Consider the following 14,458-nt stretch of genomic DNA (forward strand, 5'->3'; position numbering starts at 1 on the left):
GAAGATGGTCCAAGTGCTTGGGTCCCTGCACTCCTGTGGGAGACCCTGAAGAACATCCTGGCTCCTGGCTTTGAATTGGCTCAGCTCTGGCCATTGCTGCCATTTGGGGAATTGACCAGCAGATGAGTGACCTTTCTCTTTGTCTCTTCCTCTATCTGTAACTTTACCTTTCAAATAAAAAAATTAGAAAAAAATTTTTAAAAATTACACATGTACAATTCTCAAACCACTAGGGCCCTGGCATCAAAGCAAATACACAGAACAATAAAATAGAATTTAAAAAATTGTATTGGTGAGATTGCCAAGACCATTCAGTGCAGAAAAATAGTCTCTTCAACAAATGATGCTGGGAAAACAATATACTCACATGCAAAAGATTGATGTTATAACTTTTTTTTTGTTTTTGAGAGGCAGAGTTACAGACAGAGAGAGGGAGAGACAGAGAGAAAGATCTTCCATCCACTGGTGCATTCCCCATATGATCACAATGTGCGGAGTCACACACTTCCCACCTATATTGATTGACATCTACTTTGGAGGTAAAATTGTTATCCTTGTTTCCCTTTGTATCACTCTCCAGGAAATCCTCTCCCTTCCTACAGGGTCCTCTATCCCAGTCTTTCTCTGCATTGGCTTCTCCACTCATCTGTATGGAGTATATCCTCCAGGAACTGTCTAAGAAGGCAAATTTCTGAAATCTTATTTAGATTTGCCTGCCTGAGAGTGTCTATTTTTCATCAAACTTGATTCATAGCTTGGGTTGCTATAGAAATCAATGTTCTTTTACTTTTAGAGGTTTTTCCATTGTCTTCTAGCTTTTAGTACTGCCATTAGGAAGTTGCTGATCCTTTCTGTGTGAACTGTTTTATTTTCTGGGAGTTTATGGACTCTTCCAAATTCTAAATATAATGCAACTTCACAATTATGCTGGAAGTTTTTGTTTTGTCCTTTTCATTGGACTATGATTGAGTCCCTTTCATCCCAAAATACATATCCTTTGGTTCTAAAAAGTGCTCTGTCATCCATGTTCTCTTTTTCATTTTGAGATTTAATTGTTGGGTTGTTAAACCTCCTGGACCCAAATTCTAATTTTCCTCTGTTTTCCTTCCTACTTTCTACTCTTGTTTTGCTCTACTTTTGGGAAATTTTTTCATTCAATTCTTCTTTTGAATTTTTCATTTCTGCTACATTTCTAATACCCAAGGACTATTTTTTGTTCCCAGAGATTTTTATGGCATACTGCTGTTCTTTCACAGTGCAAACATTTTCCCTGAGGCTATTAATGTCAGATTTTTTTGCACCTGCATGCTTCCCACAAGTTTCTTTTCTGTTTGATTTTAGCTTTCTCATTTAGAAGCTATCGTATCATAGCTGGCTTGTTGCTCATGATTAAAGGGTGTATACTAGATTGGAAGTGAAAATTGAGGATGGAGCTCACTGACTTGGCTTTCACTATACAGTAAAGACCACTGTACAGTGTTCATATCTTTATGCTCTGTGCTTATACAGATCAGATTCCCCAGGGTGTGTTCTTCTAGCCTCTACATGGAGGGTGAAGTCCTGACTGATGAATGCAGTTCCTTGGGGAAATCTTCAACATGTGTGTGTTCATCAATCCACTTCTCGGCACAAACCCTTGCATTGTTAGGCTGGAGACTTGGTTGCCTTCATCTCCCATTCCCCTGTATCCCTTCCCCAAGGCACATAGTTCCAATGAAGAACTGTTGAGCTTCTGAACATCTTGAGGCAGAGCATGTTATTTTCAGTTATCTCCTTGGCCAGTGTAGGGTCCAACTTTTCTGGGTCTACTGACTATACATTCACCTTCTGCTTCCACAGTTTTCCACACTTTTGCTTCCTCTGACTCCATTTTTCAAATTTAATCGTTTAAAAAATTCTTGCATATTTTTAATGAAGTTTGTGGCATACAGCAAAATTATGTGATCAAGCTACCATGTTACCCCCAAAATCACTCTCCCCAAATAGACATGTGGTTTTTGTTTTGGTCTATGTAATGTTATTGAAGAAAATAAATTAATTACTAGCAGACTTGTTAGTTGATACTCATCCATTGACAACTTGCATCATTCATTCAGTGCTGTCTTAAACAATGTATTGGAAGATAGATTAACTAATAGTTCCAAGCCTCCTAACAATTTAAATGAAAATCACAAATTGTTGGAGACCCTATTTTGGAATACAAAGGGTGTTTGACTTCCAATTTCTATTCCCTGTAGAACAAAAACAGGTCATTCCTTTACTTGTATGCATAAAATACACCACATTTTTTGTTCTGCTGATGCTATAAATTCAATATCAGTTCTCCAGCTGCATCAGTGATGAGCATAAAGTACATCATTTAACCTCGTATTTCTAACAGTGGAAGGCTTGAATAAGAATGGATGCTGCTATAATAATGCTGCTCCCTTTGATGTGACAACTGAGCATCTGTCTCCACCCTCTCAGATTTCTTCAGCATGTTAGAGTAGTGAAGAATGATTTTAGACTCATAACCAAGTTAGAGTGAAGACATTTGCCACATAATACACATTCTTCACTTTTTAAAATAAATTCTGAATCTTGGGAATCTGTTCAGTTGCAACTACCTTGCAGTTTATTTTTTTAAAGATTTATTTATTTATTTGAAAGTCAGAATTACACAAAGATAAAGAGAGACACAAAGAAAGAAATCTTCCATCCACTGGTTCACTCCCCAATTGGCTGCAATAGCTGGACTGCTTTCCCAGGCTATACCAGAGAGCTGGATCAAAAGTGGAGTGGCCGGGAGTTGAACCAGCACCCATATGGGATGCCAGCACTGCAGGCGATGGCTTTACCTACTATGCCACAGTGCCAGCCCCTACCTTACAGTTTCAAAAGCAGCTATTGTCCAAAGCTGGAAGAACAAAGTATTCTCAGATGAACATGTCAATGAATGAAGGGAGTTAAAAAAATTTTTTAGAAGATGAGATCTGATAGGGAAGCCACCAGATGAGAAAATCAAAAAAGAAACAGTAATTTAAAGTTTACTTCAGCTATATGCAGATTATTCTGAATTTAAGGTAGCATCAGATGGCATACTTCTGAGTCCATTCCCAAGGTATTCTGTTGTATTTATCTCTGTTTTATAGATTTGTGCAATCTCTAGCACTAGGGGTTTGTCTGGATTTGGATCACATAGCAGTGAACAAATGGATAAAAGAACTTTAGAAATTATTAAGCATTAGACCACTGTGATCTTAGAATATCGAGACAAATGCTGCCATTACTGTTAACATTTGGATAATAAATTCTTGTTGTAAATGCAACATTAAGTGATTTGAAGGGGGTAGTCTGTAGGAAAATGAATTGCCAAAAAAAATACACTGTCATGATATGAGCTGTCCCATAATTGTGACTTGCTAGTGAAGCACATCATCCCAAACTGGACCTGCAGAACATCGTGCCAGAAGGTCATGGGCCAAATCACTGAATTCCTTATTAATCCATTTCAGTGCTATAGTCTGTGCTTTCAGTCTGGTTCCTCTCTCTCAGTGTGTGCTCAGAAGTCTGGCTAAAACTTTTGATTATCCAGGCAGCAGGGAAGGATTGTCTCTTGGTCTCACATTGGCTCTGCCAAACACAGGCGTCTCTTCACTGCTGTGTATCAGTCCACTAACGAGGCTGTCACAAGCATGGGACAAAGCTAAGGATAGCAGGGGACACGTTGTTGCCCACATGCAGGGCTTAGCAAATCTGAGCCACCCCCCAATGCATTTTTTTTAAAAAAATATTCAGGATATATAAGTCTGTTTCCATTTAGGTGAGAAAAAGATGAATCCATACAGAGATGGAGACATAGAAACAAGGCTGCTTTTACTTTTCATTTTTTATACTTTCATACTAATTGGTTTTTAATTTAAAAGTCATAGCTGTGAATAATTTGTTAAGACCTTGTCTAAAATGAAATCTTTTAAAGATCCAGTTTAGAGATTAGCATTGTAGTGTAGCAGGTTAAGCCTTTGCCTGTGATGCTGACACTTCATATGAGCACCAGTTCAAATCCCAGATGCTCCACTTCCAACCTGGTCCCCTACTAATGCACATGGAAAAGCACCAAAGGATGGCCCAAGTGCTCAGACCCTTGTGACTTATAGGGGAGATACAGATGGAATTCCATGCTCCTGGCTTTTTCCTGGTCCATGTTCAGTGATTGCAGTCACTTGAGAAGTGAACCAGCAGATGGAAAAACTCTCTCTCTCTCTCTGCAATTTTACCTTTCAAATATATACACATATATCTTTTAAAATATCTGGTTTAAAAAAATTTTAAAAGAGAGCATGGTACAGCTGAAATGAACCTCTTGGAATCTGTTACCCTCTCTAGCTCCTCTCAATGGCACCAGAGGCCCCACTACTACAATTTGCAAGTTCACAGCTGCATATGTGGCTTCGGAGCCCTTAGAAGTCCTCCATGCACCTAGGCCATAGGCCGTCTACTGCTGCGGAGAGATCCCACCTAGATCTTAATTGCTCATCCAGAGAAAAAGAATCAGATAAGTGTTAACAGTCACAGAGGGGAGGGTGGTTGCAGGAGCGAATTTTGAGAATTGTTTTCCACAGGTTAGTATCGAAATAAAAAGCTAGGCAACAATTTACTACAAGGCAGAAACATTTATTTGACAAAAGCATCTGATCCAAGAGAAGACGAGGCAGAGTGCCTGAGCAGGACACTGGCTTTCAGGAAGTGCCCAGGGTTTTAAGGCATTACTTTTTTTTCCAATTGGATCATTCTGGGAAGTGTCCATTGGTCAGGGGTTTCACATATGAAGGTTGATTAGCTTGGGGCTCACAGAGATTGTGTGGGTCTCCTGGAGACAGGCTGTGTTCTCCTTAGAAGCTCACACCCCTCTTCTGCTAGCTCGGGGTGAAAGATTGCAACCACACTGAAAGTGTGATTTAAAGCTGCAAGGTCACACATGCATCATGAGAAGCTATTAGTGGGGGAGATGCCAGCTGGTCTGGAAACAAGCTTTCCAGTGACAGATGGCAGTCCACTTGTGAAGGAATTCTACCTACATCTGAGGGACTTGCAGACCCCCAAGCCCCACTGGACAGCCTCAATAAAGCCCCATTTGTTCTTAAATTGCCTCTGACCAGACAACCTCCTTCCACTTAGCACAGCCTCCCCTGTCTGCCTTCTCACCTCTCCTCATTTCCCCTAGTTTAGACACACAATTATGAGACATTCTGGCTCACTGAAGCCTTGAACATGTCTGTTTGGCTGACTCATGTGTCATATAACCAAAGCTGCTCTGATCCTGGTCCTGTGGAGCATCATTTCCTTGACCAAACATTTGTATGTGGCAGAAGAATCCAATCATTCAAGTAATTAGGCTCCAATTCTGACCCACTAATGACTAGCAAATTACTTGAATGATGTACCTCAGCTTCCTTATTTACAAAGTGGGGTGAGAATGGTAAATGCTTTCTAGCCTTCCGAGAGGACTGGGGAGGTGATATATGTAAGTGTCTGCTGAGCATCTATGTTATATCACAATTGTAGGTCTGATAGAAATAGAAGGCATCAAAGTCAGGATGCCTTCTGTCATGGAGTTTGAGGTTTAGTGAGAAAGACACAATTCAGTTTTCTGAAAAGAAATGTCAACCAACAAAGGGTAAGAAATAACAAATAATTGCACACTTGGTTCAGTGTGTGACAAGTAAATATTTGGTGCATTTTCAAACTAAGATATGCACCTGAAAGTTCTTAGGCAAACAGGAGGTTAGTAGCCAAAACAGCTGAAGCAAATGCTGGGAAGATTGTAATCCTGTAGTTACTCAGCCAAGGAGGAACCGGAGTAAGAACCTGCATGCTAGGAAACAAATAGCTTGCTGTAAAACACGCTGAGTGTGCTGTCCCACCAGGCACCCCATCTTGCAAGACCATTCATAGTCTCCCCTCTCAATGCACTTCCTGTGTCTTGAGTGGAAAGGTGAGGCTGTTTCTCACAACTTGAGGGCTCATCTGGGATCTCTGTGCCTGCATGGAGTGGGGGCTCTAATAGAAGGGGAGACACATCCCATCCAATTGCATGTGGCCTACTCTATCTGGGTGCCCCATCTCACTCCAGAAGCCTGAGACTTGTTATTTGGAGGACAGCAGAGGTGCCACAGAAAACAAAAAGCAGGTACTGCAGCAACCAAACAACCTCACATGTGAGCTGAGTAGGAAAAATTAAAGTATAAGTATTGCATTGATAGTTGGGCATTTTTGGAGGTCAAGCATATGTCACTGACACATATCCCAAGTATGAGGCAAGTGTGGAGTCCCGTTCTACAGTTTCATTCTCCTTCAAGGAAAACAGCTGGACATGGGCCAGTTGGATCCCAAGATGTGAAGGAAACCTCCACTACAGAGGTTTGAGCTCAAGAAAAATTTGGGGTGGTGTGCAAGAAAGCTCCCTTATGGGAGACTGAATATACATGTCCAAGGAATCTCCATTATGGGACATTGGGCACACAGGAAAACTCAGACACAGAGATCAAACTGGGAAATAAAAATTCCAGGTCTAGGGAAAGGAGAACTGAGGAGGCTCCCTCTGACATTTCCCTGGATAGTCTACTGGGGAGAATTTTGGAGTCCTGGGGAAACACCTCTCAGACCAGGAACAAAGAAAAGCAAAACAACGATTAAGTGTTGATGTTTTATTTGACTTAAAGATCCAATTATGAACTCTCAGTCTTTTGGTCCAAGTTTGGCTCAGATGAAGATTAAATATACCAAGCTCTACTATTCTTAATTTTGTAATTAAGAGCTGGCTTGATAGGCCAAAGAAATGCAAAAGATAAAGAGAAGCACAGAAATTTTTCAAAAGAGTAAAAATAAAAGGCAAAATTCATGATTTGCACTGTAGAAGAGACAGTTAAAAAGAGAGATTAGATCAGAATACTCCTTGCAAAAGATGGGGAAATCCCAAATTTCAACAAATAACTAGGAGTGAAATACAGAAGGGAATTCCTAAAACTGTAAATGGATGTTATAGAACCAGGAGTAACAGAAGGAGGGATTCCAGATTCCAATATTTACCATGAAGCTTTACTGAAGCCTCAAATCTATTTGGCCAGGTGTTAGGAAAGTTCTAGGGGAGTTCCAACCTTCCACAGAGACTCAATTGCTACAATATGTAGATGATCTTCTTTTTAAAGATTTATTTATTTATTTATTTATTTATTTATTGGAAAGTCAGAGTTACACAGGAGAGGAAGAGACAGAGATCTTCCATCCATTGGCTCACTCCCTGAATAGCTTTAATGGCTAGGGCTGGGCTAGGTGCAAGGAACTTCTTGATTTCCCACGTGAGTGTAGAGGCCTAAGGACTTAGGCCATCTCCTGCTGCTTCCCAGGCATATTAACAAGGAGTTGGATCAGAAATGGAGCAGCTGGGACCCACACAGGTATCCATTTGGGATGCTGGTATTTCAGGTGGCAGCCTAATCCATTATACCACAATTCCAGCCCTGAATGCTTCCTTTTTCAATGGTGTGACAGACCATTGGATTATTCTAATTAATAAGTAGACAGAATCCAGTGTGTACATTAATCAGAGAAAAAGAGAACTTGGCAGATTGCTTCTTTCCAATTATTAAACCACAAATATGTATAGCATCTCCACAGTAAGGATGTCTTATATTTACTAAGCATTAGATGTTCAGTCACTGCATGCCATATCTTGACTAGTCCCCAGTTAAAGCTTTCTGGTTCTTGTGGATGCTCCCAGCTATCCCTAGAAAGATCTCAAAACCTTCCCACTCACCTTTATCTCAGGCCAATAGCTTTCTTGGCCTATTCAACATGAACATATTAAATGCCCTATACCATGGAATTCAATATCTACTGATTAGGGGATGGCATTGTGCTTTATCAGGTAAAGTCACTGCCAGTGACACTAGCATCCCATATAGGTGCTGGTTGAAGTCTTGACTGTGCCATTTCTGACCCAGCTCCTTGCTAATGCTCCCAGGGAAGCAATGGAAGATGACCCAAGTGCTTGGACCCATGTGGGAGACCCAGAAGAAGCTCCTGTCTCCTGGCTTCAGTGTGACCAGCCCTGGCCATCATCTCTGCCTTTCAAACAAAACAAATCTTCTTTAAAATTTACCAATTTTAGACTTTACTAATTATAGGTTATAGTGTGAAGCAATTTACTGTTATGATTTATAGTAGTATGAAATCTGTGAAATGATCAGCCCAAAGATCTCGGGGAACACTTTGATGCTAAAATTATCGTGGGTGAATAAAGGAATTCAATGGACTACAAATAACTGTAGATTATCATTTTATTTTTCTAAGTTATTTAGAGTCAACCCTCTGTGAAAACCATGAAACAGCCTATAACTTCTAGTCTAAATCTATCTCTCTGGCATTCATTGTTGGGGGCAATCCGGACTGGACTGAGTTACTGGAATTAAGACTTGTTCTATGCATCTGCTCTCCCACAATATGGTGCTGGGAGAGAAGTAAACAGCTTCCGCACAGCTGCCTCCAGTTCAACTAATAAACTGTAGGACTTGCTCCTGATTGGAGGAGAGCAGCGTGCTCGGCGTGTGGGCAGCCGAGTTAGGATTGGCGGAGGAGGACTATAAAGGAGGAGAGAGACGGCATGCACCGGGGAACATCTAAGGGGAACATCTAGCTGAAGGAACATCTGTGCAGTCCCCCAGAAAGCCGGCCGGCGGTGTGCCGCTCCCCTGCGGAAGTGGGGAATGTGGCTAGGGGGAACTGCCCTTCCACGGAGGTGGAAGGGATAGTAGCCAACCCGGGAAGAACCAGCAGCAAACCCGGGGAGGGCCGAGCAGATGAAAGAACAGCGCAGGGTCCTGTGTTGCTCCTCCATGAAGAGGGGGAGCGACATAATGGTGCCGTGACTCGGATATGAAGCCTAGGCAGGGTTCAGTGTCGCTCCTCCACGAAAACGGGGAGCGACATTCATGATCAGAGGGAGTTCCCCAGAAGTTCTGCAAAGGAGAAAAGATGGTTAATTTATTAAGCACTTCTCATTCTTTTTTTTTTTTTGACAGGCAGAGTTAGACAGAGAGAGAGACAGAGAGACAGAGAGAAAGGTCTTCCTTCCGTTGGTTCACTCCCAAATGGCCACTATGGTTGGTGCACTGTGCTGATCCGAAGCCAGGAGCCAGGTGCTTCCTCCTGGTCTCCCATGCAGGTGCAGGGCCCAAGCTCTTGGGCCATCCTCCACTGCCTTCCCAGGCCACAGCAGAGAGCTGGACCAGAAGAGGAGCAACTTGGACAGAACTGGTGCCCCAACTGGGACTAGAACCTGGAGTGCCAGCACCACAGGTGGAGGATTAGGCTAGTGAGCCATGGCACCGGTCACTTCTCATTCTTAAAGTCATAAGGTCCTTGCTATTTCCTATATGATGCAGTCACATTTGAAAGTATCAAGGGGGGTTGGTGCCATAGCTCACTTGGTTAATCCTCCACCTGCAGTGCCAGCATCCCATATGGGTGCTGAGTTCTAGTCCTGGTTGCTCCTCTTCCTGTCCAGCTCTCTGTTGTGGCCCAGGAGGGCAATGGAGGATGGCCCATGTGCTAGGGCCCCTGCAACTGCATGGGAGAACGGGAGAACAGGAAGAAGCACCTGGCTCCTGGCTACAGATTGGCACGGCGCCAGCCATGGTGGCCATTTGGGGAGTGAACCAATGGAAGGAAGACCTCTCTCTCTCTCTCTCTCTCTTTCTATAACTCTACCTGTCAAATAAATTCAAAAAAATAAGAAAGTATCAAGGAAGGTGGCCAAGATGTAATAGATAAGATACCTTATGATAAAAAAAGTAAGAAAACATATGAGGCAACTTCAAAAATCACATACAAATATAAATGTTATTTGTTTACATAAGCTCCATGAAGTTCCACACATTTTTAAAACAATGATACTTGGCATTTAGTTCATTTGCAAACAATTGTGTCTCCTAGTAATTTGACCATGTCAATGCAGGGTTTTACATTATTAACTAAAGAAAACTGAATGTTCTTTAAAGATTTTTAAGATTCTAGTACAGGGGCTGGTGCTGTGGTGCAGTGGGTTAAAGCCCTGGCCTGCAGTGCCAGTATCCCATATGGGTGCCATTTCAAGTCCTAGCTCCTTGCTCTGCTTCTGATCCAGCTCCCTGCTAATGTGCCTGAGAAAGTATCAGAGTGCTTAAGACCCTGACCCCATTTTGGAGACACAGAAGAAGCTCCTGGTTCCTGGCTTTGGCCTACTCATCCCCGGTCATTGCAATTATTTGGGGAGTGACCCAATGGATGAAAGACCTCACTCTCTCTCTCTGTCTCTCTCTCTCTCCCTCTCCTTCTCTCTCTCTGTGTGTGTATGTGTCTGCCTTTCTCTGTAAATCATTCAAATAAATAAAGTGAATCTTTTACAAAAAAGATTATAGAACAAAAATAAGTCAGAATAGGCCAAATGAGGTGTGTAATATAGATGCATAACTACTTCCTGTAGAAATAGTTACAAAATTGTTCTTGTTTGATGAAAGAAATGAAGAAACATTGTCATGATGAAGGACTGCCTAGTGAAGATTGCCTACATGTTTTCCTGCTAAAGCTTTGGCCGACTTTCTTGAAGCTCTTTCCAAGTAAGTGATGTAAGCATGCTCAATGATCATTCTCCAGAAATACAACAAGCAAAACTCCTTGAGCATCTGAAAAACCATTTTCATGACATTTACTCTTGATAAATCTGTTTTGTCTAAACCATTTCCCACTCTGGTTAGCCATTTTTTCATTGGGTTTTGTCTTCCGGATCATTTTGCTAAGTCTATATTTCATCTCCTCTTAAAAATTCTTCCAAGAAATACTTCAGGGACTACTGAAAATTTCCATAGAAAATTCTACTGTTGTCTGAAGTTGATCTAGGTGCATCAAGTTTAGAACTCATCAAAGAGTGTTTGCTCCATTTGAGCTTTTTTTTAAACTTTTATCGAATAAATATAAATTTCAAAAGTAAAACTTTTGTCTTTTTGTTTTTTTTCAACTTTTAATAAATATAAATTTCCAAAGTACATCCTTTGAATTATAGCGGCTTTTCCCCCATAACCTCCCTCCCACCCACAACCATCCTATCTCCCACTCCCTCTCCCATCCCATCCTTAATCAAGATTCATTTTCAATTATCTGTATATACCGAAGATCAACTTAGTATATACTAGGTAAAGATTGCAACAGTTTGCATCCACATAGATACACAAAGTATAAAGTACTGTTTAAGTACTAGTTTTACCATTAATTCACATAGTACAACACATTAAGGACAGAGATCCTACAAGGTAAGTGTACAGTGACTCCTGTTGTTGATTTAACAATTGACACTCTTATTTATGACATCAGTAATTACTTGAGGCTCTTGTCATGAGCTGCCAAGGCTATGGAAGCCTCTTGAGTTCACAAACTCCAACTTTATGTAGACAAGGCCATAATCAAAGTGGAAGTTCCTTCCCTCCCTTCAGAGAAAGGCATCTCTTTCTTTGATGGCCTGTTCTTTCCACAGGAATCTCACTCACAGAGATCTTTCATTTAGGTCATTTTTTCCACAGTGTCTTGGCTTTCCAGTGTCTTGGCCTGAGAAATTCTAATGGGCTTTTTAGCCGGATCTGAATGCCTTAAGGGCTGATTCAGAGTCCAGAGTGTTGTTTAGGGCATTTGCCATTCTATGAGTCTGCTATGTATCTCACTTCCCATGTTGGATCATTTTCTCCTGTTTAATTTTATCAGCTATTATTAGTAGACATTAGTCTTGTTTATGTGATCCCTTTGACACTTAATCCTATCTTTATGATCAATTATGAACTTAAACTGATCACTTTGACAAGTAAGATGGCATTGGTACATGCCACCTTGATGAGATTGATTTGGAATCCCCTGGCACATTTCTAGCTCTACCATTAGGGACAAGTCCGAGTGAGCATGTGCTGAACTGTACATCTCCTCCCTCTCTTATTCCCACTCTTATATTTAACAGGGATCACTTTTCAGTTAAATTTAAATACCTAAGAATAATTGTGTATTAATTAAGGAGTTCAACCAATGATATTAAGTAGAACAAAAAATACTAAAAGGAATAAAATAGTAAGTTGTTTCTTGACAGGACAAGGACTGATCAAGTCATTGTTTCTCATAGTGTCCATTTCACTTCAACAGGTTTCCTTTTAGGTGCTCAGTTGTCACTGATCAGGGAGAACATATGATATTTGTCCCTTTGGGACTGGTTTATTTCACTCAGCATGATGTTTTCCAGATTCCTCCATTTTGTTGCAAATGACCAGATTTCATTTTTTTTACTGTTGTATAGTATTCTATAGAGTACATATCCTGTAATTTCTTTATCCAGTCTTCTGTTGATGAGCATTTAGATTGATTCCATGTCTATTGTGTATTGAGCTGCAATAAACATTGAGGTGCAGACAGCTCTTTTATTTGCCAATTAAATTTCCTTTGGGTAAATTCCAAGGAGTGGGATGGCTGGGTCATGTGGTAAGGCTATATTCAGGTTTCTGAGGAATCTTCTATTTGAGCTTTTGAGCCAGAATTGTGAAACATGAATCAGATATCTGCAGTGTTGGCCATTGTTTCTTTTTTTATTTTTTTTATTTTTTGCCAGGCAGAGTTAGACAGTGAGAGAGAGAGAAACAGAGAGGGAGTTATAGACAGTGAGAGAGGTCTTCCTTCCATCGGTTCACTCCCCTAATGGCCACTACGGCTGGCGCTGTGCCGATCTGAAGCCAGAAACCAGGTACTTCCTCCTGGTCTCCCATGTGGGTGCAGGGACCCAAGCACTTGGGCCATCCTTTGTTGCCCTCCTGGGCCATAGCTGAGAGCTGGACTGGAAGAGGAGCAACCAGGACTAGTACCCGGTGCACCAATCGGGACTAGAACCTGGGGTGCTGGCACCACAGATGGAGGATTAGCCAAGTGAGCCTTGGCCCTGGCTGGCCATTTTTTCTAATGTTGATCATCAGTACCCTTTGATTAAGTCATAATCAAGGTGAGGTTTTTCCACAAATTGATATAGATGATCTGACATTGTAGGGTTCACATTCAACATTGTCTTTTTCCTTCTTAAAACAATTAATTCTTTTGTAAATTGCTGATTCCTTTGAGGTATTGTCCCCATACACTTTTTTTTTTAACAAATGATCAGTGATTTCACCATTCTTAAACCCAAGATTTACCATCAATTTGATATTTATTTTTGCTCAAGCTTAGCAGAATTTGTGTTGCTCTGATAGGGGCTTTTTCCTAATTGATGTCTATTCTTGTTAGTGCTTCAAACTATATCCTTTTAAAACATATCATAACAAGGTACGGTAGACACCAAAACATCTTCAAACAGAGGCACTCACAGGACCCTGGCAGTTTATGAAATAGAAAAGTTCTAAAACCAAGTCTAAAATTTATTTTTGAAATCCATCAGAAGAATCAAATCTCCTTCAACTGTACAATGACACTATTTTAACGTAAATAGCAGTAACCTTTACTTAAAATATTTTAGTATGTTGACTCTAGAGAAACCGTAAGACATGCAATTAAACTTTTAAAACATAAGGTTGACATCTCAACCCATCATAGAACATATTGTTGCTTTCAATAAAGCCATGTGAAATTAAAGAGAGCTCTTCAAAGCACCAAACATCTAAATACACATGTATTTTTTGGAAGTGATTTTTGAAATTATTCACATCAATTATTCTCATAAATATTCTACAAAGTGTGTCTGGACTTATAGAACATTTACAGTTTGTGAAGGATGGATGTTATTTGAAGATTTCTGATGGGCATGTTGTATTTTCCCAACTAGACAGAAATAAAGTTTAATACCTCCTCTTATGTGCTCATCAGTTCCACTATTTGTTAAGCATCTGGCACAGTACTAGATACATAATAATGGTGCTAAAAATGTACATTTTTCATTACTAAATACTGTACAAGTGTTTTATTTACCTTTACAGCTGTTCACATGAATGAGGAAACTGGCCATACAGCCAGCAAATGGCAGAGATAGAATTCCCACACAGTTTATGTGATTCCCAAGCCCTTGAGCCCATGCCCACATTGCACTGGTGCCCAGTAAGTGACTCACCTCCTTCCAATTTCCTCCTCTCTATCTTCAAAATGGATTCTTGTGTTCTGGTCATCATTGACATAGTTATCCAAACTAATGCTGAAAGGGCATCCTGTGACTTCATGTCAAAATGAAATAGATAAACACTTTTATAGTCAATCTTCAATTCTCATAACAGTTTTCCAGCAGTCCCACTTCTAGAGATGTAGCTAAAGTATATACTCACACAAAAATAAAAAATAATGCTCAAATTGTACTTAGTAATGCCTACTACAGCATTGCTTGCAAAGAAAATGACTGGAAATGACCTAAATGCCCATGACTAAGAGACTGGCAAAATAT

The 14,458-nt window shown here is 40.6% G+C and overlaps 1 pseudogene; it reads right to left on the reverse strand.

The window, feature by feature from the left end:
- Positions 1-3,068: 3,068 nt before the first annotated feature.
- On the reverse strand, positions 3,069-10,712 carry LOC100348881 (ubiquitin-conjugating enzyme E2 D3 pseudogene; annotated as a pseudogene).
- Between the last annotated feature and the right edge of the window lie 3,746 nt (positions 10,713-14,458).

Source organism: Oryctolagus cuniculus, chromosome 21, assembly GCF_051225735.1.
Source record: "Oryctolagus cuniculus isolate XC-2025 breed Fujian yellow rabbit chromosome 21, ASM5122573v1, whole genome shotgun sequence".
NCBI classification, from domain to species: domain Eukaryota; kingdom Metazoa; phylum Chordata; class Mammalia; order Lagomorpha; family Leporidae; genus Oryctolagus; species Oryctolagus cuniculus.